The sequence below is a fragment of the Lissotriton vulgaris genome, chromosome 1_2, assembly GCF_964263255.1.
Source record: "Lissotriton vulgaris chromosome 1_2, aLisVul1.2, whole genome shotgun sequence".
NCBI lineage: Eukaryota > Metazoa > Chordata > Amphibia > Caudata > Salamandridae > Lissotriton > Lissotriton vulgaris.
The window spans coordinates 276,085,517-276,109,969 of record NC_141686.1 but is presented as its reverse complement, the minus strand read 5'-3'; the positions used below and the strand labels follow the sequence as shown (position 1 = coordinate 276,109,969).

At 45.5% G+C, this 24,453-nt stretch overlaps 1 protein-coding gene across 1 annotated transcript in view; it reads right to left on the bottom strand.

The window, feature by feature from the left end:
• The window catches only part of LOC147736477 (uncharacterized), a 69,516-nt gene that overhangs the window by 43,964 nt on the left and 1,099 nt on the right, over window positions 1-24,453 (bottom strand). The gene's annotated exons all lie outside the window — the stretch shown is intronic.

Genomic DNA, 24,453 nt, shown 5'->3' with positions numbered 1-24,453 from the left:
CCTACCTCCGATCTGCGCCGGCTGACGCTGGTGACCCCCCAAAAATGAATTATCAAGTGTTCAGGCACCAACATGAAACTACCCCAATCACAAGGAAGAACCCGCAGTTCTAGCTCTGACCCTCATAGTGTAGGATATTATTGCCCTCAGTGGCAGAGTTAAGGCTGGAGGGAAGCCTTTGACTGATGGAGGAAGGAAGCCTGGTCTGGGGCCTGTGCTTGACCTCAATGACACAGGTACAAATCCTGGAGTGTCTACTCAGCCTTTCATCCTTCTGAGGTTGATAAATTGCGTACCATTGAGTTGGGTAAAAATAAACATGTGTTATACAGTGCCATGATACCTTTGGGTGAACTTGTGCTCTACAAATACATGTAATGAGGTAGAGGTGACACAGGAAGGGAGACACCAGAACAGTGAAGGGGGAGCCAGGTGTGACTTAAGCTAGAATGAGAGGTTTGGAAAGAGAAGAGGAGGTTCCATGGGGTATGAGAGAAGAAAACGTAGAGAGGCGCAAGAGAATGTTGAAAAGAAGGACGGTGACCCGCTGCGGACGTAGAGGGGGTGAAAAAGACGGAAGATTGACAGCGCATGTGGGCAGTGCTTTAAATGGGAAAAAATAAGTAAAGGTACTCACAGAATAGGCCGCGGAGTTTGGGGCAGAGCTAGGAAAGCATTTTTAACAAGATTAAGGAGCATATTTACACAGGCTTTTTCTCTGCTTTTTGGGCTTAAAAAGCCAAAAAAGCGGAGATAAAACTATCACCCTATTTACAAGAGGGTGCTATCATGCATATTGCATGTTAGCACCCTTTTTCCCAACGCCTCCCTTTGCATCTCTAATGAGATGCAAAAGGGGCGTGACTGGGCGTACCCCAGATGGACAACCTTGAAAATATTGCTGATGTTCACATCGCGATGTTCACAAGGCTGCCCCAGCATTTTAGCACACGTTAGTTTTTGGGGAAAACAGCTGCTTTCTCCAAAAACTAACATCTGCTAAAATGCAAACTTACCTATCCCCAACATTTGGATGGATTCTGCTGATACGACCCTGTGGGTCGTATCAGTAAGATTATCTCCGTTTTACAGGGAACATCGCTGGAAAACCAGCGAATTTCCATGCAAAAGGGCGATAACTTCGATATCTCTGGAATACATTCCAGAGATAGCCTGCGATAATATAATTATCGCTAAGCACGGCCAGCGACAATTATCTCTGGTCGTTGTTAATATGCCAGTAAGACTTTCTCAGTGCATAATTATGCAGGATGATATAGAAACATTTCTGCTGTCTGCATTATTATTCTTTTGCATGTGCAAACGGATACATTTAGCAATGCTTTTCACATTTAAAATGAGTGAGATTGCTACTGCACCTATGGCACATGAACCACAGTTGAATTGTCACTTATCCACAATAGTGGATACTGTTTAAGTCTGAGAAAGAAACCCGGGCAGGGACATACCATGATACCTTGACACATTCTGCCTCTACTTATCATCTGTATTTTTCCTGTTTATTCAGCTATTGTGGTTCCTTTAATGTACATTTTGTAATTCACTTGAATTTATTAATAATGATTATTCACCTAACATGGTGCTGGTCAGTTTAAAAGTTAAAACATAGGGGCATATTACCAAGGGCCATTATCGCCGCCTTAGCGGGACATTTTCCAGCTAAAGCGGCGATAATTTTATCGCTCTATTACCTAGCTGTCGATAACACCAGTTAGCGACAGCTAGTAGGAGATAGCGATCATCTTGGGGCCCACTTTGCATGCCAGCGATATTTATCGCTAATGACATGCAAAGTGGGCGTGCCAAGATGTTAGAGACTGGAAACAGTCGCTAATATCGCTATCTTCAATTATCAACAAAGCCTTACTTTTGGAGATATTCGCGCTAAGCGCGAATATCTCCAAAAGCTAACGCCTGTCCAGAGCAGTTCTTAGCCATGTTATCCAATGGTAGGTGGATAATATGGCTAAGAGCATTGTCACGATAATGCATGAATATTACTGATTTTTCAGCGATATTCATGCATTTCGGAGGATTTTTACCGCTTTTGAGATAAACCTTGACAATATCAAGATATCTCAGCGGTAAAAATCGTTGGAGCGCGGCGGTATAATTTTAGCCGCTAACCATGCATAGCGATAATTATCGCTATTGCTTGGTAATATGCCCCATAGTGAGGTACATCAATGTAAAGTATTTGAAGAACTGAACTGTTTGTGGTGACTAAGGACCTCATTCATGGCATTTTGGCGTAAGGCAGCGCAGCAAGGCACCTTCGGGCGCTGCCCTAAGTCAAAGTCAAAGGGCAGGAACGCACCACATCACAACACAGTGCATTCCTGTCTTTTCTGCCTGCGCAGGCACCATTTCGGCTTCCTAGAGCCAACGTAGACATCATTGCACCATGGTGCAAGGGAGCCTCCATTGCAGGCAGGATTGTATTTGTGCAGAAAGGGGTATTTTCCTGCAGAAAAACAATCCTAAGAGGTGTTTCCCTCTTTGTGCGTGTGCTGCAGAGTGCAGCACACATAGAAAGGGAAAAACGAGGAGAAATTACGTTATTTCTCCTCGTTATTCCTCACCTCGGGAGGTGAACGGATTTGTCACTTCCACATGTTTACATGTTTTTTGTAAATCTGGGGCAGCGTCAAATTCCGTGGGAGTTGCATGGAAAACCCACCGCAACGCCCATGGAACGCCTCTTGGATGCAGAGTAGGGCGATGCGGCGATTTATGCTGCGTCGTCTTACTCTTGATTCATGAGGCCACTCAAAGCCATGTAAGGGGGCTTTGCGTGGCTTCATAAATCTTTATGAGAGCCCTGCTTCATGCATGTGTCACTTTACGCGGTGCAAATGTGACGCTGGGATCTCATAAATAAGCCCCCGTTGAAAATAAGCATTGATGATTTATTTATTTAACCTATGATGTTGCAAACCACCGGACTCCATGGCAAAGTTGACATTGAATTCATAGTTCCTCCTGTGTGGGAGCAAGAGCCTCTTTTAAATATTTACCATGGATATACATAATTATTGTGTTATTTTTCCTTCATTTCATCATGTACCTTTATAGGAGGAAAAATAGTATTTCTGTAAATTTTGGAGCCGAGCGACAGCTTCACGAAAGTGGAACCCCTCTTAAAGGGATGCACTTGGAACTCATTTTTAGTAAAAACTGCACTTTCCCCATCTCACTTTCCCTCTTTCTTATTTCTGCTCTTGCATCCTTTCCATCAGTCCCTTCCCTCCTCCTTTCTCTAGCAGTATCTCTGTGACTCCCTGACTGAATCCTCCTGTCTTTTACTCAATATTGCTCGTCTTCATCCTTCATTCTTCTTTCTATCACTCTTTCTCATCTTTGTGTTTCCTTCTCTTTCTTTTGTACCTTCCTCCCTTTCTTGCTTCTTCTCTTTCTCATCATTCCTATTCATTCTTTCTCACCCTACTTCAAGTGTGTCTCTTTTCTCCCTTCTATCGCCATCTCCTTCTGAATGGTCTAAAGGTGCACCTGCAAAATCCAAGATTAGACAACTCAGCCACACTGCCAGTCAGTCAATGTTACCCTCACACACGGACATTCATGCACGACAAAGACCAGAAAGAGACATGTATCAGAGAACGGTGACAAACAGTATTATATTATCCTTGTCACAGCAGTCAAATACCTGGGGCCTCATTTATGAGAAATGATGCATCGCTGCGTGAAAGCAGTGATGTGTCACTTCTCAGTGCGCACTCCTTGCAACATTCCAGATGCGTCATATTTAATGTATGACGCATTATGTCGCAAGGAGTTACAGATACGTCAGTATTTCTGAGGTATCTGTAAGCGCAAAAGTGACGCATTGCTGGATTGTCTCACAAAAGTGACGCAACTCCAGCAAAGCGTCCTTTCACATGGGGCAAGCCCCATGTGAAAGGGCCTGCGTCAGTCTTATGCCTGCTGTGAGGCAGGCGCAAGATTTTGACACAACGGCGTCCTAAAAGTGACGCAGTGAAATCTCATAGATTTCACTGCATCACTTCTACGACCCTTCCTTGCGTCAATACGCCCCCCTTGCATACATTACACCTGGTGCAGGTATAATGTGGCGCAGGGGTTTACAAAGTGACGCATCTACTTAGATGCGTCACTTTGTAAATATGGCGCAACAAGGCGCATTTTTTACGCCACTGGTGCGTCACAAAAAGTGACGCACCGGTGCCGTAAAATTGACGCATGGCCTCATAAATGAGGCCCCTGGTACATATATTTAAGGGTAATGGTTCGCAACCCTATATTCAGGGCCACTGGAATTATGCGACTCTGCTGTGTTTTTCGAAATATTATGATATTGCCGCATTTGCCACATAAACCATCATCTACTGCATAATCTAATTTCTAATTTCTAATTTCTAGGTTTGGTAGAGCGCATCAGCTACCCCAGCAATGGGGTGTCCCGGCGCTAAGAGACAAACTAACTCTTACAGAACGGGGAGGGGAGGATGAGGGCCCTAGAGAGCGGGGAAGAGGTGGGTCTTGATGGCTTTGCGAAAGGCCGGGAGACAATCTATGGAGCGAATACTTAGGGGGAGAGCGTTCCATATCTTGGGCCCCAGGACGCTAAAGGAGCGGCCACCAGTGCGTCTGAGTCTGATTCTGGGGACTGTCAGGAGGAGTTGGTTAGAGGAGCGAAGGTCGCGGCCGGGGACGTATGGTCGGGCCAGATTTCGCAACAGGGGGGGTTTCCCTGCTTGACGATCTTAAAGATCGTGATAAGAGCTTTGAATTTCACTCTATGCTCCACGGGCAGCCAGTGTAGTTTACGGATGGTAGCTCTGGCTGAGCATCTGCGTGGGAGACCGATCAGTGATCTGGCCGCCGTATTCTGGATACGCTGGAACCTAGCTATTTCCGCTTTGTTTGCTCCCAGTAGAAGAACGTTGGCATAGTCCAGGCGGGACAAGATGGTTGCCTGGATAATAAGCTGGCGAGCTTTAGAGTCAAAGAGTCCAAGTATAGGCCGGAGGTTCCTTAGGAGCCCTATGCAGGTGGCTGCCACCTTTTTAGTATGTGACTGGAAGCTGAGATTGGCATCCATCCAGACTCCCAGATTTTTTACACAGTTTTTAGGGGATGGAGTGGTGCCAAGGGATGACGGCCACCAGTGCTCGTTCCATAGGCAGGTGTTACGGCCAAGGAGGAGCACCTCGGTTTTCCCGGCATTAAGTTGGAGGTAGTTGTCCGTCATCCATTGTGCCACTGATGCCATGCCCTCTCTAAACTTGGATGCCGCGGTGGACGGGCTTTCCGAGAGGGTGACGACCAACTGGGTGTCGTCGGCGTATGAGACCAGCGTGAGTCCCCACTCCTTGGCCACATCCGCAAGCGGCTGGACATATAAGTTAAAGAGGGAGGGACTCAACGCTGAACCCTGGGGGACTCCTTGGGCTATGGGGTGAGATTTAGAAAGAAATGGGGGGGCTGACACTTTGAAAAATCTGTCTTTAAGAAAGGATTGGAACCATGAAAGAGCGAGGCCAGTTACACCGGCCATCTCCAGACGCTCCAGAAGGATGTCATGGGATACCATGTCAAAGGCTGCGCTGAGATCTAAGAAAATCAGCGCAGCACTTTGCCCCGAGTCTAGGATCGTCTGGAGATGTTCGGTGGTGGCCAGTAAGGCGGACTCAGTACTGTGGCCCGCTCGAAAGCCATTTTGGGATGGATCCAAAATTCCGTGACGGTTCACATGTTTCGAGAGAATGCCGTTGACATGGGCCTCTGCTATCTTGGATATCCAGGGCAGAAGGGATATTGGTCGGTAGTTTTCCGGTTTGGAAGGGTCGAGGGAGGGTTTCTTAATTATTGGTGATACCCACGCTTGTTTCCAAGCGATAGGTACAGATCCAGAGGTAAAGGAGAGATTAAGGATATCCATCATGGGAGGTAGAAAAAGATCCAATGAGTCCAGGAAGTGAGAGGGGCTCATCGGTTCAGCTGGGGACCCAGACTTCACCTTCCTGCATAGTTTGGTCAGTTCAGCGGCAGTGATGGCAGGAATTTGGGTGAGAGGGATACGGGTGGGGACTGTGGTTGTAGGCTCTCTGGGGTGAAGAGGGTTCTGCAGAAAGGTTGCATATATTTTTTGAACTTTTTCAACGAAGTATGTGGCAAGTTGCTCACATTGTTCGTTGGATGAGATTTTTGGAGATGGCGCCCTAGGGTTTTGAAGTTCTTTGACTAGCCTAAAAATTACTTTAGATGGGTTTGGGTTGGAGCTAATTTTGTTAGCATAAAAAGAAGCGCGGGAGGATCTGATGGCTTTATGGTAGCATTTGAGTTTGGATAGATAGTTTGCTTTATCCTGGTTGTCAAAGTTTTTTCTCCATTGGCGCTCGGCTTTTTTACAATCCTTACGAAGCGCTTTGAGGGTATCATCATACCATGGATTAGAGGGCGTATTGCGTCCTTTAGTCAATTTAACTGGGATGAGAGTGTCGAGGCCATTGGTAATCCAGGTAGTGAAGGAGGTATAGGTTGCTTCTATCTCCTGATTAGTATCGCAGTGGAAGTTACCTAAGGTTTTATGTAGAGCTGGAGTGGAGAGCTTGTGCCAAGGTCTTCTAAGGCGTTGGTTGGATTCAGTTTTATACTGCCGATGTGGTGCAGGAACCATAAGTTTAACGAGGTAGTGGTCCGTCCATCCCATTGGGGAGGGGGTCTCCGTGACTGCCTCTTGGATGTTAGTGAAGATCCAATCTAGGGTATGGCCTGCTATGTGGGTAGGAGCATGGACTAGAGAGTTAAGTTGTAATTCCGAAAGATCTGCAAGAAGGTTAGAAATTGTATGGTCATTAGTTAAATCAAAATGCAGATTAAGATCACCTAGTATGGTGAAATTGGCGGATTTGGTAATAAGCGCCGTGGAAGTTTCAAGGAGGGCATCAATGAACCTTGAGGCCTGGCCAGGTGGGCGATATATGTAAAGGCCGGATAGCGTAGATTGAGGACTGATGCTGATTTGAAATTGAGCGCATTCACAGTCTGGGAGAGGTTCTTTGATAAAAGTGCAGGTGAGGTGCTTTTTATAGATAACTGCGATGCCGCCGCCCCGGGTTTCACGGTTTATGGTGAAACCGTAATCTGCAGATTTTACCTCAAAAATAGTTTCCAGCTTCAACTGATCAAAAGCTACTAAAACATGGCTATATGTTCCTGTGCAGTGGAAGGCCCTTTGCAAAGGTTTGCTGGTCATCTTCTAGTTTCCCATTGCTGTATCATATTAAACTTCTACTAAGAACATGAAAGCTTTTCTCAGATAGTGTTATCATTTGAAAAAATTACAAAATAATGACGTAATACTATCATAAAATGTGCCGCATTAGGCAGCAGAATATTTTGCCTTTTCTGTCCACATATTTTAGTCAACAGTGCCGCATAATTTGGTTTTCACCTGCCACAAAATTCCAGTGGCCTTGCCTATATTGCACAAAATCCTTAAACAAAACACTAATGCTGCCACGACCAAACCAGTGACGCAGAATTACATGCTCCATGTTTTAGCAGAACAAATTTGAAGCATGAGTGGGGCTTACTTTAGGAGCAAGTGCATCACATGTATAAAGTTCGAAATAGCCTAAAATAAAATAAAAAAGTGGTGCTGCAAGGTAGGACTGGGAGAGAAATTCCACTCTGCTTGAGGAGTTTGCACAGTTTTCCCACTTTGTGCTCCGCTTAGCGAGCAGAGTTCTGTAAAACAGCTATGGAGCACAGCAGAGTTTTTTCCTCACTTGTACGTTGGTGAGCACGAGCAAGGAAAATCTTACTCCCGACCACCTCTCGGCGAGATTTCTCAATGCAGGTAGTCACCGACGATCGCTACCTTCCGTTCACGTTGAGGTAGCTGCCACTCAAGTGGAACATCTACTTGAGTGGCAGAAAGAAGCAGCGCCCTCTTACTCTGGCGTGGTGCCGTTCACACTGATTTTACAGCACAGGACTAACACCCGGGGATGAATATCAGCGCAAATTGACCTAACGCACTCTGCCACTTGCAATACTCCGCATATCAAAGCAGAGTTTTTGGGCCACTTTGTGGAGTTCCACATAGCAGAACTCTTCCAAGGCCTACTGGAAGGGAGGTTCAATTGATATCTCACAGAGAGTTGTTGTTTGATTGAGCAGTGTCTTATTAAGTGTTCACAGATTCCATCACTACGAAATAAGTCCCTTTTTGGTTATATCTGTATCTCTTGCTCACCCTCCCTCTCTTCACTCTCCCCACTTTCTTTCTCATTCTCCTCTCTCACTTGTTTCTCTCTTCTTTCACTTTCTCTCACAGGCGCACTGACAGAAACTGAATGTAGCTCAATTCTGCAAAAAAAAATATTTGTAATAGTAACTTTATACAACTTGGATTTTTCTGTCCTGTGCTTCACGTGGGACAGGCGGCCGGTCCTGCATCTCGCATCTATGATGTGATTAGCTGCACAGTGAATCACGGTGCGATGCAAGTTGTCCAAATCCATCACCAGCCCCGGTAAAGCAAATGAGCAGCCGAGGATTCATCAGCAGCCCAGCTTAGAACAACACTGATGCACGGCTGTGGAGTGGCGTGCTCACGCACTCATGTCGCTGATCGTGCTGTCATGTTCCTCTGAGTACTGATACTCTCCTTGGTGAAGGAGACGCTCCGGTACTCAAACAGTTCAAGCTGAAAATTGTTGGTACTTAGTACCAGTGAGTATGTCCCATTTGAAGCATGGTAGGCTAGATTGATCATTCTTTCAAGCAGCGCAATGCAGAAAGCCATTGCTGCATTGGGCAGGAAAGTGCCTTATTTGCCACTATACAATGCATTCCTGCATTTTCCTGGCACTGGCGCACTTTTGACGCCTAGCACCAAAGCAAGCACACTTGCATCCTGGTGCAAGAGTGTCTGCGTGGGAGGCAGGATTTTTTTTGTGCAGGAAGGAAGAACTTTCTGCAGAAAAACAACCCTGAGATGTATATCCTTGTTGTGCCTTTTAATGTCACATCATTATAGTGGTTTCTGGTCTTTGCACACTTTAGCACAGTGGCGCAGTGTAAAGTGCGTGCGCTCTCTGAGTGCGTGTGTGAGATTGGCCTGCCCTCCCATAGGAATGCATGGGGAATGTGTGTGTTCATGGTAATTCCTGGTGCGTGGGGAGTGCATGGTTGAGTTTGGTATGTGCGGACTTGTGTGATTAAATGCTGCGCAATGATGCGTGTGGCGTTATTGGGTCTAGTGTGGAAGTGCCACTTCTAAAAGTTGGCATGTCTGTGTAATTTATGTGAATTGGCTGTCTGGCTTGTGATTGGCTGGAGCTGGCTGGTGGGCCTGGCTCCAGGAGTCAGGATGGGTCTGCCCCGGTGGTGAGTGGAGAGATCTGCATGATTGATGTGAGGGAGTAGTGCACCTGGGATCTGAATAGGGCTGGGTTTTCCCTACACAATGCTGGCTCCGCCCCAAGTGGTGCGACTGATGACCCTAGCCTGTCCAGTGAATGGGGAGAGGGGCTGAGCAAAAGAGTGCTCCAGAACCAGCTGTGTCTGGATTTTTCCCCCACCCTGCACCATAGAGACAAAGGGATTTTGTGTATAAAAAGAGGCCGTGACCTCATGTTAAAGGTCCTTGTTTCCTGACTTGAATCTACCAGGGGCGTGCTGCTGCTGGGGCCCAGGGGAAGGCTTGCCTCCTTGGGCCCTGCCCAGCCCCTGGATGCCCTGGATACTGGAGGATTTCTTTGAGACCCTGTTACCCTGTTGGAGTGAGTTTTCTTTTGCCCCTAGCGCCTGGGAAGCGCTCTTATCTTAATTTGCCTTTCATTAGGGGAGCGTACCCCTCATTGCGGCTATTTTTCATACTTTATTGCCGGTGCCCACCGTGCATTATGGCCGCTTGCCTTGTATGGATTTTGCCCCATGTGCAGGTGGCCATCCTGCGTCTTCGTTCTAGGGTTCATAATTTCTGTAGGTGATCACTCCGCTTATTGGCATCCTTAACGGGTGCCTACCCCGTGTCCACTATTCTTTTGCCCACCGAGGGAGCCTACCCCTCGTGTCTGCCCGGGAAAATGATCGCTGCCGTGACCGCGGCGAAAACAGGAAGTCAGGCCGGTGGCGGGCGGGACTTCCGGTTTGACAGAGGAAGTCCCGCGCGCGCCCTGGCAGCAGAGTAAGTCTCCAAGGGGAGGAGGTCGGGAGCCCACCCCGCTTCCTCGAGTGCTGTGAGGAAAATTCCGCCTGCGAGGCTCTCCTGAGTGAGAGAGCACCGCCCGCTGCGGCATTGAAGCCTGGCCAAGGCTCCAATGAGCCAGGGAGAGCCCCGGCCGACCGAAAAGAAAGGACTGCGTCCCCCGCCGCCTCCGGAAAGCAGCCGGTGAGTATAGCTGCTTGGAGGGGGGGGGGCGCCAGATTGAAGCACTGCGGTGGTGCCTCCCGCAGAGCAGCCTCACTCGGTAGAGGGCTGCTCCAACGACTGGCCATACTGGTCTATTTTGGCCCAGAGGGGCCCATGCTTATTATTTGAGGATGCCAGGGTGCTCCATGGCCCCTGATCATTGTTAGAACCCCAGGGCTCCACCGTTGGGGCAATGTGTATTTTCAGAGCCCTGTGTGGCTCCAAGGAGTGGCGCAATGATTTCCAGACCCTAGATGGCTCTTAGGGGGCATAATTCCTTTTAAAGCCCCAGTTCGTGGGGACACGTGTTGTTTCAGAGAACTAGTATGCTTCACAATGGGCTTAGCTGACTTCAGAGCCAGAGGGCTCCAAAGTTTTGGCGCATTGCTATTCCTGAGGGCCAGTGAGGGCCCATGTCGCAGTTTTGTCCTCAGCTGCCCAGCAAGTAGTGGGCAGCTGCTAAGTTTAGGTACTTTTCTTTCTTAGGACTTGTTCTTTGGACTCAGGAGTGAGTCGCGCTCCTTCGCCCCTACTTGGCCTTCCACAGCTGCGCAGCACTTAGTGCCAGCTGCAGCGTTTAGGCCCGTTGTTCTTGTCCTCAGCTGCCCAGCAAGTAGTGGGCAGCTGCTACGTTTAGGTGTTGGCGCAGTGGCACAACCTGGACCCTAATGTGATTTATGTGCTAAATGTGATTTATGCGCTAATGCTTTGGGTGTTAGGAAATGTACTGTGTGTAGTATGTTTTGCGCACCCTGTGTTCTGACACCTCTGAATGTGTTTTTATGCATCATGTGTGAAGCTTCTGGCCTATACCTCTGAATGTGTTTTTATGCATCAAGTGTGAAGCTTCTGGCCTATACCTCTGAATGTGTCTTTATGCATCATGTGTCTTACCAACACCGCTGAACGTGTCTTCATGTATCATGTGTCTTACCTACACCTCTGAATGTGTTTCATTCATCATGTGTCTTACCTACACCGCTGAATGGTGTTTTCATGCATCATGTGTCTTACCTACACCGCTGAATGTGTCTTCATGCATCATGTGTCTTACCTACACCTCTGAATGTGTCTTCATGCATCATGTGTCTTACCTACACCGCTGAATGTGTTTTCATGCATCATGTGTCTTACCTACACCTCTGAATGTGTCTTCATGCATCATGTGGCTTACCTACACCTCTGAATGTGTCTTCATGCATCATGTGTCTTACCTACACCTCTGAAAGTGTCTTCATGCATCATGTGTCTTACCTACACCGCTGAATGTGTTTTCATGCATCATGTGTCTTACCTACACCGCTGAATGTGTCTTCATGCATCATGTGTCTTACCTACACCGCTGAATGTGTCTTCATGCATCATGTGTAAAGCTTCTGACATATACCCCTAAATGTATTTTTATGCTTAGGTGGTTGTTTTTCCTAGTATATTTATGCTAGTGAGTTCATGGTTCCCTGCGTGATATTTTCATTAGATGGTTATATATAACCTTGTGTGGAGTTCCTTTTGTGGGGGGCCTGGGATGTTGTTGTTGGTGGGTGCGTGCGCAAATACTTAACTTACATTGCCTCCGGGATCAGCCTTTCTGCTCGTGTCACGTTGCTAAGGGGGTGAGCAGGGGTTTTCTTTGGAGTGTAACCTCCTTACCCTAACTAGAGTGGTGGTTTCTTCCTGACTTTGGTGCAAGCCTTAGCCAAACAGAAATCCCATTTCTAACATTCCTCATTCTAGGTGTGCTGCATAATGCAGCACACGTGGAAAAAATAAGGAATAAAGGCATATAATGTTGGCCCATTCCCAGGTCTAGCACTAATGGTACACCTGCGAATGCAAGTATAACTAATATACAAGGTAAGTGGGGCACTCCTCTTTTAATTTCTTAATCAATATCATAAATGTACTTCAATATCAGGTGCATCACAGGGTTGGGGAACTACCTAAATCCCTAAAGTAACTGTGGAAGTGTTCAGGACTGTGTTCTTCCTGAAAGACCCGTGTGCACTGCCTTGTGTATTTAACATACAATGTCAACTGAAACATGATGGGTGATGAAAACCCGAGGGGATATGGCGCTCACTCTTTACAGGTATGTCTATGATCAGTGTCCAGGGATAGACGTTCTTAGAGAGTTGTTGCGCTTGAGCCTTGCACAGCTCCCTTTCTGAGTTGCACCTGAGGACGAGACGTGAATCAGTGCCCATTTCAGATGGTTTTTTTGACAATGGATGTAAGAATTGGATTTTAGTGGACCAGATTATTTTTAGACAACAAACACAAGATTGGGTGTTAGAGGACTAATTGATATACCCAGTGCAGTTTGCAGATTAGAGTTAAGTTGCATTACCTTGCGGCCGGGACGGAATTACAACCGGTTGAGAGGTTCAAAGTGGTTTGTAATACATAGACAGCCCTGAGGAAGTTGTGGGTTATTGCCCCAGACGACGAAACACGTGTTGGCTGGACATCCAACAGAACATAATAAAAGATCAAGATCTACTATTCTGGAATTGTGTTGTGATATAATTCATAATGAATTTTCAAACTCACTAGTGTGTGCTCAGGCAGCGAGTAGATACAATGTCAACTGCTCGAACGCTTTTTGAACAATTTAAAACCATGCTATGTACATAATTTCAAAAATGAATTTCCTCACAACCAATTAGTTTAGCAAATTGTTCTTGTATTCAACACGTACTGCACAATTAATGGGTAAAGGAAGGTCAACACAATCTGTGTTATTATTTACAACAAAATCATTTAAACATTCTTCCATTGTTTATATAGGATAACAAAATCTTCATTTGTGTGTTCCACATTTTGGAGTTGCCGTTGCCGGGTGCATTTCGGGAGGCAGAGTCCCTTCTTCAGGAGACACTGTGTTTAAAAACAAACAAAATTAAATAAAAAAGTTTTAACTTGGTAGTTGTGCTGATTCCTTAAAACTTTTGTTGTTTAATTGTTTTTGTATGTTTTCTGAGGTGTTATTTTTAAACTATACATTTCATGTTCATTACAACACAGTGTGGAATGCACAGGTGAATATTTCAGTAACAATAGTGAGAGAGGACACAGACCCCGCACGATGGTCAGAGGAACAGACAACTTGAGGGCCACAAATAGTGGTGAGGGAGGAGATGGACCCCAAACGATGGCCACAGCGATACACAATGTTAGGGCCACAACCAGTAGTGAGGGTGCAGAGGAGCCCCTCACAGTTGCCAAAGTGAGCTGGTGGAGAGAACTAGAAGAAAAGCTGCCCCAGTGTTGTATCCCTTTAATTGTGTCACATGTTCCTTAATATGCACTATTGTTTTTGCGGCATTTCTTGAGTCATTTTAGATTACAACACCCAGCCTGTAGAGCTGGAGCTAAACGAGCAATGCGTGCTGCCTCACAATATAGCTGCCCCAAGGTAGAATGACTGCATTCCCGCGAGACTTACATATCTCGCGAGACTTGCAGCCATTTTGGACACAGCTGGCAATAAAAGCCACCCTCGCTGCATGATTTACCACTAGATATTTTTCACTCAGCTAAAGGAAGCAGCACTGGCACATCTCTGATCTGCTTTGCAGTCCTCAACATCCAGGCTCACGCATCAGCGGCGAAACTTCTTCTTAGCTGGCACCTCCAAGCAGTGTTGCCAGATTGGGCTAGATCACTCACAATTGGGCTATAGTTCTCCCGATTGTGCAGTAAAATATTGGTTTGTGCTAGTTGCCAGATTATAAATATATATACAGCGCTCTAGCAAAGTAGTATGTTAAAGCGCTTTATTAGACAAATATTTACTTGGCAGCCTGCTGCAACATCAATTCCAAAGCATACGGGTCGCCTTGGAGGTGACCTGTAAGAAAGAAAGACATCAACAAGCAGAAACCACTCCACAACCAGTACTTTAATGCGGATGTGCTACTACTGTGTTACTATTAGAAAACTCTAGACCCCTAGGGTCTGCTCCTCTTGCACAGGAGCAGACCCTGAAAAAGAAATAAAAGAAAAGACACAAGTTAAATTTATGAACCTTTACGAGAACCTGAAACCTGTAAGTCAAGGTTGCACAACGACATGTGTAAAGAGATAAACATGTTTGTATTACTTGATTAATTCTGGGGAAGAATTTTATCAGCGCAAAGAAAGTCTTCCAAAGGTTACATTTCATGTGTTATTATTCAAGAAATTTGAGAGAATCTCTGAACAGAAACACAGCTGTTGAGGGGTCAGGTGTTGCAAACCTCTGAAGAGATGCACAGCTGTAATGTCCAGTAGCGTGCGAGCAAACATCGGCACATGAATGGGGAGTAACCCAACGATTCCTTGTATCCTTTCTCTAGGGGTTCAAGTGCAACAGAACTCTGAAGCCCAAATATATGGACAGTTATCTGTGGGGAAGAGGGAATGGGAGAAGGTCTTATGCACAGATACGTGACTGAGATTAGGATAAAAGTGCATTATACTAAAGGCCTGATTACGAGTTTGAGGTTCCTCCCACGGATCGCAACGCCAGCGTTCCGCGTGAGGACCACCAAACCCGTAGTGAGACCGCCCGACCGATTCCAACTGGTAGATGGTGCTGTGGCAGTTCCTTTCCATGGCTCAAAAGTGAGCCTCAGAAAGGCACCACCATGGGACCGCTGCAGCACGTTCCTGCACGGGATAAAATGCACCCTATCGTGTATTTCTTCCCGTGGAGGAATTTGGGGTGCAATACCAAGGGGGCACCCCATGTACCCCCCTGCATCCAACCTCAGGCCGAAAGGCATGTAAGGGTCCCCTGAATTGCCTCTCTGCCACCCTTTCCATGGCGGGCTCACGGTCATGGAAAGACTGGCAAAAAGGCAACTCATAATGAGCTTGGCGGTGCCACAGCAGCACCGCCAGCAAATTACTCTGCCTGACTGCTACTCCACCGCCTCAGGATCATGGACCTCAGTGGTTGCAGCGGTCATGTGGTGGTGCCGCAGTGTGGCGGTGGCAGGACCGCCACCATGGGTCCCGTAGACTGCCAAACTCATAATCAGACCCTAATTCTCTTCCTTTAGACATACAGATGGGCCATCAAGTGTGAAACAAGGTGGCGCAGATGACACGTCATCAGTGACTGAAAGGCTGCACCACGTACAAGCAGGACAGGCAGACTCTTGATTGCCCACAACTGAAGCCTCTTCTCTCTCTTCTCAGCCCAATCCCTTTTCCTTTGTTGGGCTAGCCCCACCTTCAAGTGACCATTTTTTATTGAGTTTGTGATAGGCTGAGAGGGGAGTTGGGAGCCAGCCTCTGTTACCCCGCCTCGTTTCCACAGGATCTCCCGCGCCCAAGGTTAGTGTGCCTAGCTCTTGACATAGGGTCACCCTTGATGTTATCAATGAAAGAAAAATACCTACATATTACATAGGAAGATAAAAACAAAATAAGGATCCAAGGAGGAGGAAGAGAATTGAGAAAGAGGCTAAAGATGCCTACAACTCTAGAGAATTGGACTACAACTTTCTCCGAGTGCATAAGTGTTATATGTGAGGTGAAATCAGCATGCCGTGCTTCTTTATGGAAATACATGGATGTAGGAGACAGCTTAAGTCGTGGCTGTTCTCGGTGCCTCTCTAGGCTGCAGACTCCCAGCTAGCTTTCTTGCTAAGCCCTCACAGCGCCAGGACGCCTCCTAGTTGAGGCAGCTGTTCGCGCTTTTATAAATACTGGTATTATTATTATTATTATTATTAACAACACAAGCAAACAGCAGCTTTGGAGGAACAACATGGGTGAGGTATGATGAGGAATATGGAGAAAGGAAAGGGAAGGAGTGGAGTGCAGTTGGGGGTGAATTTGACATTGATGTACAGCTACAGTTAATTGCATCCACAAGACCCCTGGTATTCAGATACACCTCAGTGGGTACCCAGTGACTACATACCAGCCTCCCTTTCCAGGGTGTCACACCCAGGGAGAGGTTGGGGTTATAGCAACAGAACTTTGGGACACAATAGGTGAGTTTGCTGGTCCTAAAATAAGAGATTGTACACACAGCAATACCACTGGTTTACGCATGAATGCTCTACACGCGCGGGGAAGCATACATTTACAATACACAAGAACAGTGAAAGGGCAGCGGCATAGTGACCGAGGAGGAAATGGCAGAAAAAGTGGGGCTTTTGGAAAGAAATATTTTGGGGAAGTGCCTGGCTTATTACCCAAATAGAGATAGTCCACAAATGGTATGGAAAGGTTTTACAAAACATACAAAAGGCCTATACAACATCGTTGGGCAGAGTATTTTAGTAGAATCAACAAAATGAAAGAGACGGTTTTGAAAAAATTAACATGCATTTATATTTAATTCTCTTTGGTGACTTTAAGCAGCCTTATTTTATCTCTGTTGAGCATGAAAGAAAGAGAGACGATAACTACAGATTAGTTCACAACTTTTCATGAGGGGGGGGGGGGGGGCAATTAAAGATTGCATAGGCAGAAAAGAGTGCACAGTATCAAAAGCAAGTTTGGACAAGGCCATAGACTTGGTGAGGAAATGTAGCCGGAAATCTGATCTGCTTTTAGATTGCGTTGCATACACCTGTAATATTCTAAGATACTTGGTAAGCAAGAAGATGGCACGATATATGTGGACAAGGCCAAGCCAATGGGATTTTTTATGTGCCATGCGAAAGAGAAATTTAGCACAATCCTAGAATGCATGGTAAGATGGAAAGTTGGAATGGATCTGGCCATATGCTCCTTAGATGATATTCTGTTTGGAAGAGCAAAGTTTGCATAATTTGCTCTTGTGTATTTGTGCAAAACTTTGGCAATAGTATGCAGAATTATATTTTATTTCCACAAAGTACATGTTTGACATTTTTCATTATATTTTAGTGCAAAATGTGCCCTTAAGTCAACTTGCATTTGACTTAAGGATGCATTTAAACAAAGCCACTCTTGTTTGCCTGAGGTCATATTAAAATTTTCCTGCAAATGGTGCAATTTGTAGTACATTTTTACAGTTACCGGCGCTTTGTGAGATACATTTTTACAACATAGGGCTCTTAATTATGCAAATTGGCATAATAATGGCATAATTTGGGGAATTTGTGTAACAAGAATAACTCGAAATTCAATAAATTATGCTAATTCCACTGGTGTAATTTAAATTTCACCAAGTCATTCTACTGAACAGCCAGGTCTGAATTGTTTGCATTAGGGGGAAGCAGAGAAACAGGAATAAAAAGGAGGAAAAATGATGTAGCTAAATATGCACTAAGCATAGTAAACAATTGCTTGCTTACAACGACGACTGAGGAAAATTAGCTTAAAATAAATCCTTTTGCACAATGGTGTGTAGTTACAAGCAGGTAGGAGGGGTATTGTGCAGGAGGGTGTTAGAAAGATGGGTAAGGATAAAGAATTGAAGATGGATGAGGAATGACTATGCGTGTGGGTTGAAAAAACAAGACAAATCAATGTTGTAAGAGGGTGGTGGTGTGGCTGAAGAAAATATGGAGTGAGAGCATATGTTCTTGGTTATGGATTGCGAGATATAGCAAGAGAAAGAGTGACAACCAAGGTAGTGTCTTCATACATGAGATTGGTGACAGAGTAGAACGAGTTGACGTGTTGGGAGTACTGAGGAAAGTTTTATCTAAGTGTAATTTGAGAGAAAGAGAGTTTGGAACACACTCCTCCCACATTGGTGCAGAAACAAAGGGGATAAGGACTGGATCAAGCAAAAAGGTAAATATTTAGGCTGTGTAAATGAAAGAGGGCAACGTGCAAGGTGTAAGGTGTATGTGAGAGAAGAGAAACAACAGGGGTCAATGGAATGATAGTATATAGTTGTGCTTGTTCAGATGTTGGGAAAGTGGAAGGAACACTTTTGGAGATTTGGATATTTCAATCAATCAATCAGGGTTTTGTAAAGTGCGCTACTCACTCGTTAGTGTCTCAAGGTGCTGCGGGGATAGGGGTCGACTCTGTTGGGGTCACTCGAAAAGCCAGGTTTTGAGGTCTTTCCTGGATTGGTGCAGTGTCTGGCTTTGCCAGAGGTGAAGTGGGAGGTTGTTCCAGGTCTTGGCAGCGAGGTAGGAGAAGGACCTTACACCTGCTGAATATATGTGTGCTATGTAAAGAAATGGCTCTGTCAGGAGTGTGGCAATTCCTTTGCTCATTGTACCTACTATTAAATTGCAAACATTACAACATTATGTGAAAATTGTCGAAGATGGTTAAACTAAATTATTCAAGAACCAAATTGAGATAAATAGAAGGTTGTAGTCACACTAGTCCATGCAGCTTCCCTGACCCTACTATAAAGTCACATCTGGATTTAGGATTCATGCTGGAAGGAATGGACAGTTCAACATAACAGCTATGTGTTTGTATAATATGTGTATAGCACTTTTTCACTTATCACTATAAGTCACTTTTCCTGCACTTTATTCAGTTATCGCCATGTATTGTATTATCTTATTGACAGCCACATGAATTGACATGTAAACATCATACACATACAATACAATCGCCATTTCTAACAAACAATGTTTTCTAGTGTGGTGTGTTCTATTTATCCTAATTTGGTTTTTGAATAATTTAAGTGGACCATCTTTGACAATTTTTACATAATGTTTGTAATGTTTGCCATTTAAAATTAAACATTTTATGGTGTATTAGGTAAATTGAGCAAATGTCCACACTCCCGACAGAACCATTTCTTTACATATCATAAATACCCAGGTTATGTGGGACACAGGGTTACCCCATTATTCCTAATGGTATATATGTGTGCATCATATCGTGAAGTGGGTGCGACACACGCGGAGAGTACAGGGTTTGGAAGGTAAAACAGTTTGTGTTTTATTCCCAATGGTAAACTTGCACTTTTGTGTAAATGTACATTTTTTTGTATTCACAAACTACGAGTTAATAGTAACTTTATGACTGCGGACACTCAGCAGTAGGGGGCGGAAATCTCTGCACATAAAAACACAGAGCTGTCCTATCTTTTTATGTCTAGACATGTATGCTCTGTATACACAGGACCCACTCCTTCCTTGCACTCCTTTTCTCTTTCATTCAATTTTTACTCCGTGAGTTCAAATACTTGTTTGTAAATTTTATTCTCATTTTCAAACTAGTTCTGTAGCGAGTTTTTCAATCAATATAATTCATATTTCATTCATAGCTTTTACATGATCGTATTTAGTATACAGAGCACACATGTCTAGACTGTTTAAGCATACCCTAAGAGCTCAGTAGGGTACCGACCTATGCACCAACGACACATATGAAAACATTGTGAAATAGACAAACCAGTTGAATCACGAGTGCATTACCACACCCCAGAGATTGAGCTATCTTTTTATGTGCAATGTTCTCTATGCCGACTGAAAAGTCTCCAAACGCATACACTTACTCTTAACTTATAGTTTGTAAGTCTACCTTTCTGAACCAGACCCAAAGTGTTTAATGGAAGTAGAGCAGATATAATTGGGCAGAGAGAGGATTAGATGGCCACAGCTGCTGCTGGTGCTTTGTGATCTGACAGAAATGAAAGGATGCCTGCATGTGGGAGGTTTGAACTTGGGCAAGAACGAATGATTGCATATCACGAGTTTGGCCTTTTTAAAGATGATGAAAAGAGATCTGATGGAGGTAAAGAGAATACTACCAGGATGCAGAATTTAGTGGACTTCTTTGCTGCTGAGACAAGTGTGGAGAGATGCAAAGAAACCGGCGGCAGAAGACAATACTGGAGTGGAACTGGATGTGGAAATAGTTTCTTTTCAGTGGTGGCAGGTGACATTTGAAAGTGGTGAGGCGTAAACCTTCTGTTGGAGGGCACCGCAGCGAGCCTTCTGTTGGAAAGCACCCTTACGGGGTCTTTGGGGGATTCTCCCATGGGAAAACTTTGAAAAAAGAGTGTGTAAATGGTGCATTTACAAGCAAATTTGAGAAGCAAGAAGGCTAATAAAGCAATTGTGAAAGGGCAGTTATTACATTAATGAATGGATGTCATATAAAAACATGTAGATAGAAATGTTTCTGAAGCTAGGCCCTGCCAGTGCCATGCACCTCTGAGCAATATACATGCTGTGTGCCAGCAGGCCCTAGCGGCAGAACATTTATATTGTTATGTTTTTGAAGCTAGGCCCAGTGCCGGCACTCATTGTGTATGCTTCTCAGAGGTGCATCACGCATGGCAGGGCCTGTAGCTTCAGAGTGAGAAATATTTTCTGCACTAGTCTGCGTTCTCGCTCTATAAACACTAAGGGGGTCATTATGATGATGGGAGGACTTAGTCTGCCCGTCATCCTAGCGGGACTCAGGACCGCCCGCCATAAGGGCGGGGGACCAGAGGGTGCTATTAGGATGTGCCCGCCACAGTGGCGGGCACATCTTGCATGTTAAGCATTGTGGCGGTCGGTGCTCTCAGCACCGCCCGCCACAATGCTGAATAAGCACTTTCACATTTGCATTTACAAAGCGGCAGGCACCACGCAGTGCCCCCCCATGTGCACCCCCCTACTCTCCTTCACCCACACGCTAATATTAAACCTGAAAACTGAATTCACAGCTACACCTTCAGAGCCACTTGGAAGCCTAAAATCGGGACTAGAATACAATTTCTTCCGTGGGTAAATGTCATCAATTACAATTTCAAATCAAACAGATTTGCTTATAACCTATCACACAGTGACTACGTATTAACAGCACAATCAGACGAAATACAGCTCTTGACGCAGGCGAGCATGCCTCTCACGGAAGGGGGGGCCGTGCGGGGTTTCGCGCTGGGGTTACTGTGGAGGGGGTGGATATCGGGGGACGTTAAAAAAAAAATAGAATTAAAACTTACCTGACCAGGTCTGCGCCGCCTCTGCTGCTCCTGAATAGGAACAGGCATGCTCCCTCCCCTCCTGTAAGCCAATCAAAATGCTGCAATGGCAGCGTTATGATTGGTCGGGGGTCCCGGACAGCGCCCAGCCAGGCACCTGTAGGAAGGCAATTTTCTCTATGGAGGCTGCATGCAGCCTACTTAGAGAAAATGTAGAGTCCGCATGAATGCTTTGGTCACCCAAGGGTCGACCAAACAGTCAGGGCACTCAGAGTGGTGCAAGCCACTCCTCCCAGACCCAACCAATCTGCCCGCCCTCAACCAGCCATACCCTCTTACCTGCCTCCAACCAGGCATACCTCTGTCTTCTGTTTTCTTGCAGCGCGAGAAGCAGAAAATGAATTGGTATTTAAAATACCATTTTATTTTCTGCTTTTCACACTGCGAGAAAGTAGTGGGGCAGCGCTCCAACGCCCTAATGGAGCGGCCGCCACTGTTTATTTTGCAAAATGCTAGTAGCCGGAGTAGCGTATCACTGTTTGATAAGGCATGACACACCAGAACCCTTTAGGCCGTATAGCACACAATTATCCTTTCGAGGAACAGAAGTTTCCATCTCAGTACTAATGCAAGCTGTGGGGAAGTGTGTGCGACAGAAATTAAAGATAACGAGCAGAGTGGAGGCAGGAATAAACACCTAGAGAGGGTTACTTCTGAGAGGGAAAGGTTAGCTAACAATATTGACAAAATGTGTGAGTTCTATGTGTATTGAAAGTTCAGAAGAATATGGACTAAGGAAACATAACCACCAGACTATTCCCAGTGGAGGGGACAGGCGATGGAAGTGCGAGTTGACCTTTAAGAATAGAGCCAAGAAAGCCTGGGAGGCGCAGAGATGAGGCGACGTCACCTGCTAAATTTGGACATTGATTTTGAAATTGGTTGAGTTATCTGTTTATTGGTTGTGTCAAGAATGTCAGGTACCTCAATAAAGTGACCTTTTCATGGGGTTGATTGCCATCCACTCCAAGTTAACCCTGGAGACGTGAGAGGAATGTCTTCTGGCTCTCAGGGCTTTGGAAGAGTGGGGGCCGCCTGAAACACACAAGCAGGTAGGAATAGCCCATCCTGCAGAGAGGTGCACTTGCGCATGGGCAACAATTGGAACGCAACCCCTAAGAGGAGAAGACGGTCATATGGACCCCCACTCAGTCACCGAAATGATCAGAAATGTTGATGGAGGAGCTCGACAGAGGTGTGTAGCTTCTTTCCCAGCCCTCGAGTACGCAGATGAAAAACACCACACATGAGCTGCAGTCAAACCATACTTTACTCCTCAGTAGACACTCGCACACTGAACATTGCATCATACTCCTTAGTGACCACACCATGATACCTCCCTGCCTATTCCGCAGTTCCTGTATAGAGTACGCCCTAGAACAACGAGAGTCCTAGTGTGTCTATGCTCAATATGCTACATCTCCCTCTTTGTTAAATAAAAAGAGGCGAACAGCATTGAAAATAACATCTCTTCACTTAATCCACGATGCGCTCACACTTGTCTGCCGGCTCAGGTGATTCGGGATTATCGAGGTCCACCCGACAGGGCAACAGCAACCTAGGCTCAGATGCTGGAGCAGGATCTGCTGGCGTGGCTACCTCACTTGTGGTTTCAGAACTCGACAACCGTCACGGTAGGTGCTTAAAATGTGATGTATCCCAAGTGATAGTTTGTCCAGGATGATGTGCTGTCACCAAATATCCTTTACATGCCACAGCCTGTAGAGGATCAGCGGCAAAAGTAGTATCGTTTTCTGTTTTTGCCTCTGTTTAACCAGTCTCCTTCATCAAAGACTGTTTCCTGGGCATGGCGATGCTGGTGTATATAGGTTTTTCATTTTCCTTTTCTGAGTTGCGTCAGTGTCTCGAACCTGGTTGGTGCTCACTGATCAATCCGAGGGCCACTGAGTTTGTTTTGTTCTTGTGGCTCTCCCAAATTGCAAGTTGGCTGGACTCTCACCAGTTATGTAGTGAGGAGTTGATTTGTGCTCACTGATCGATCCGAGATCCACTGAGGTCGTTTAGTTCTTATGGCTCTCCCAAATTGCAAGTTGGCTGGACTCTCACCAGTTGTGTAGTGAGGAGTTGATTTGTGCTCACTGATCGATCCGAGATCCACTGAGGTCGTTTAGTTCTTATGGCTCTCCCAAATTGCAAGTTGGCTGGACTCTCACCAGTTGTGTAGTGAGGAGTTGATTTGTGCTCACTGATCGATCCGAGATCCACTGAGGTCATATTGTTCTTATAGCTCTCCCAAATTGCAAGGTGTCTGGACTCTCACCAGTTGTGTAGTGAGTAGTTGATCGATAGGACTTAAGGGCCTGCCGCAAGGCTTGGTTCAGTTTGATTCCTTCCATGAAGGCTTGTTGACTACTCTCTTGAGGGTGCCCATGAGTCATTCAACTACACCGTTGGCTTGGGGCCAGAGCGGTATACTCTTTTTGCGTTTAACATTGAGTTGAACAAAGAATTCTTTGAGCTCTCTGCTATTAAAGAGTGGACCATTGTCAGATTTGAGAATTTCAGGGATTGCCCATGTCGCAAAAATGTCATCAAGTTGTTCAATGACTCTGTCATGAGTTGTTGAAGATAGGTCTTCGACCAAAGGAAAACATGAATATTCGTCGATGACTACTATGAGATGGTGTATATTTCCTAAAGGCCCAAAGAATTCAACAGCAACCCTCTCCCAAGCATGGACAGGAAGGTCAGACATCGTCACTGGGTACTGTGTCACCTTAGAAGATAAACAATTGCAGATGCGCATATCTTCAACACCTTCTCGGCTCACTCATCTAGCTGAGGGAACCACATTTGATCTTGTAGGACTCTTTGGTGGCTACAGAACCACAGTGTCCTTCATGTCTGAGCTCAATGACTCACTGTCTTAGGCTTTCAGGTATGATGAATCTCAAGCCTCCTAGAATCATTCCTTCTTGAGTGACGGACAGCTCATTTTGAATTTTTTAAAGGCAAACTCATTGGCAAGAGGCCAGGTACTTCTTCTCCCTAATTGTGTAGCAATCATTTCTTTTTCGATGGTCATGTCTTTATCAGTGTTGGTGGCAGCAATGATTTGTTCCATGGACACGAGCCGCTGGTGTGCTGAATCTCACAATGAAGTTGAGATATGCATCAGCTG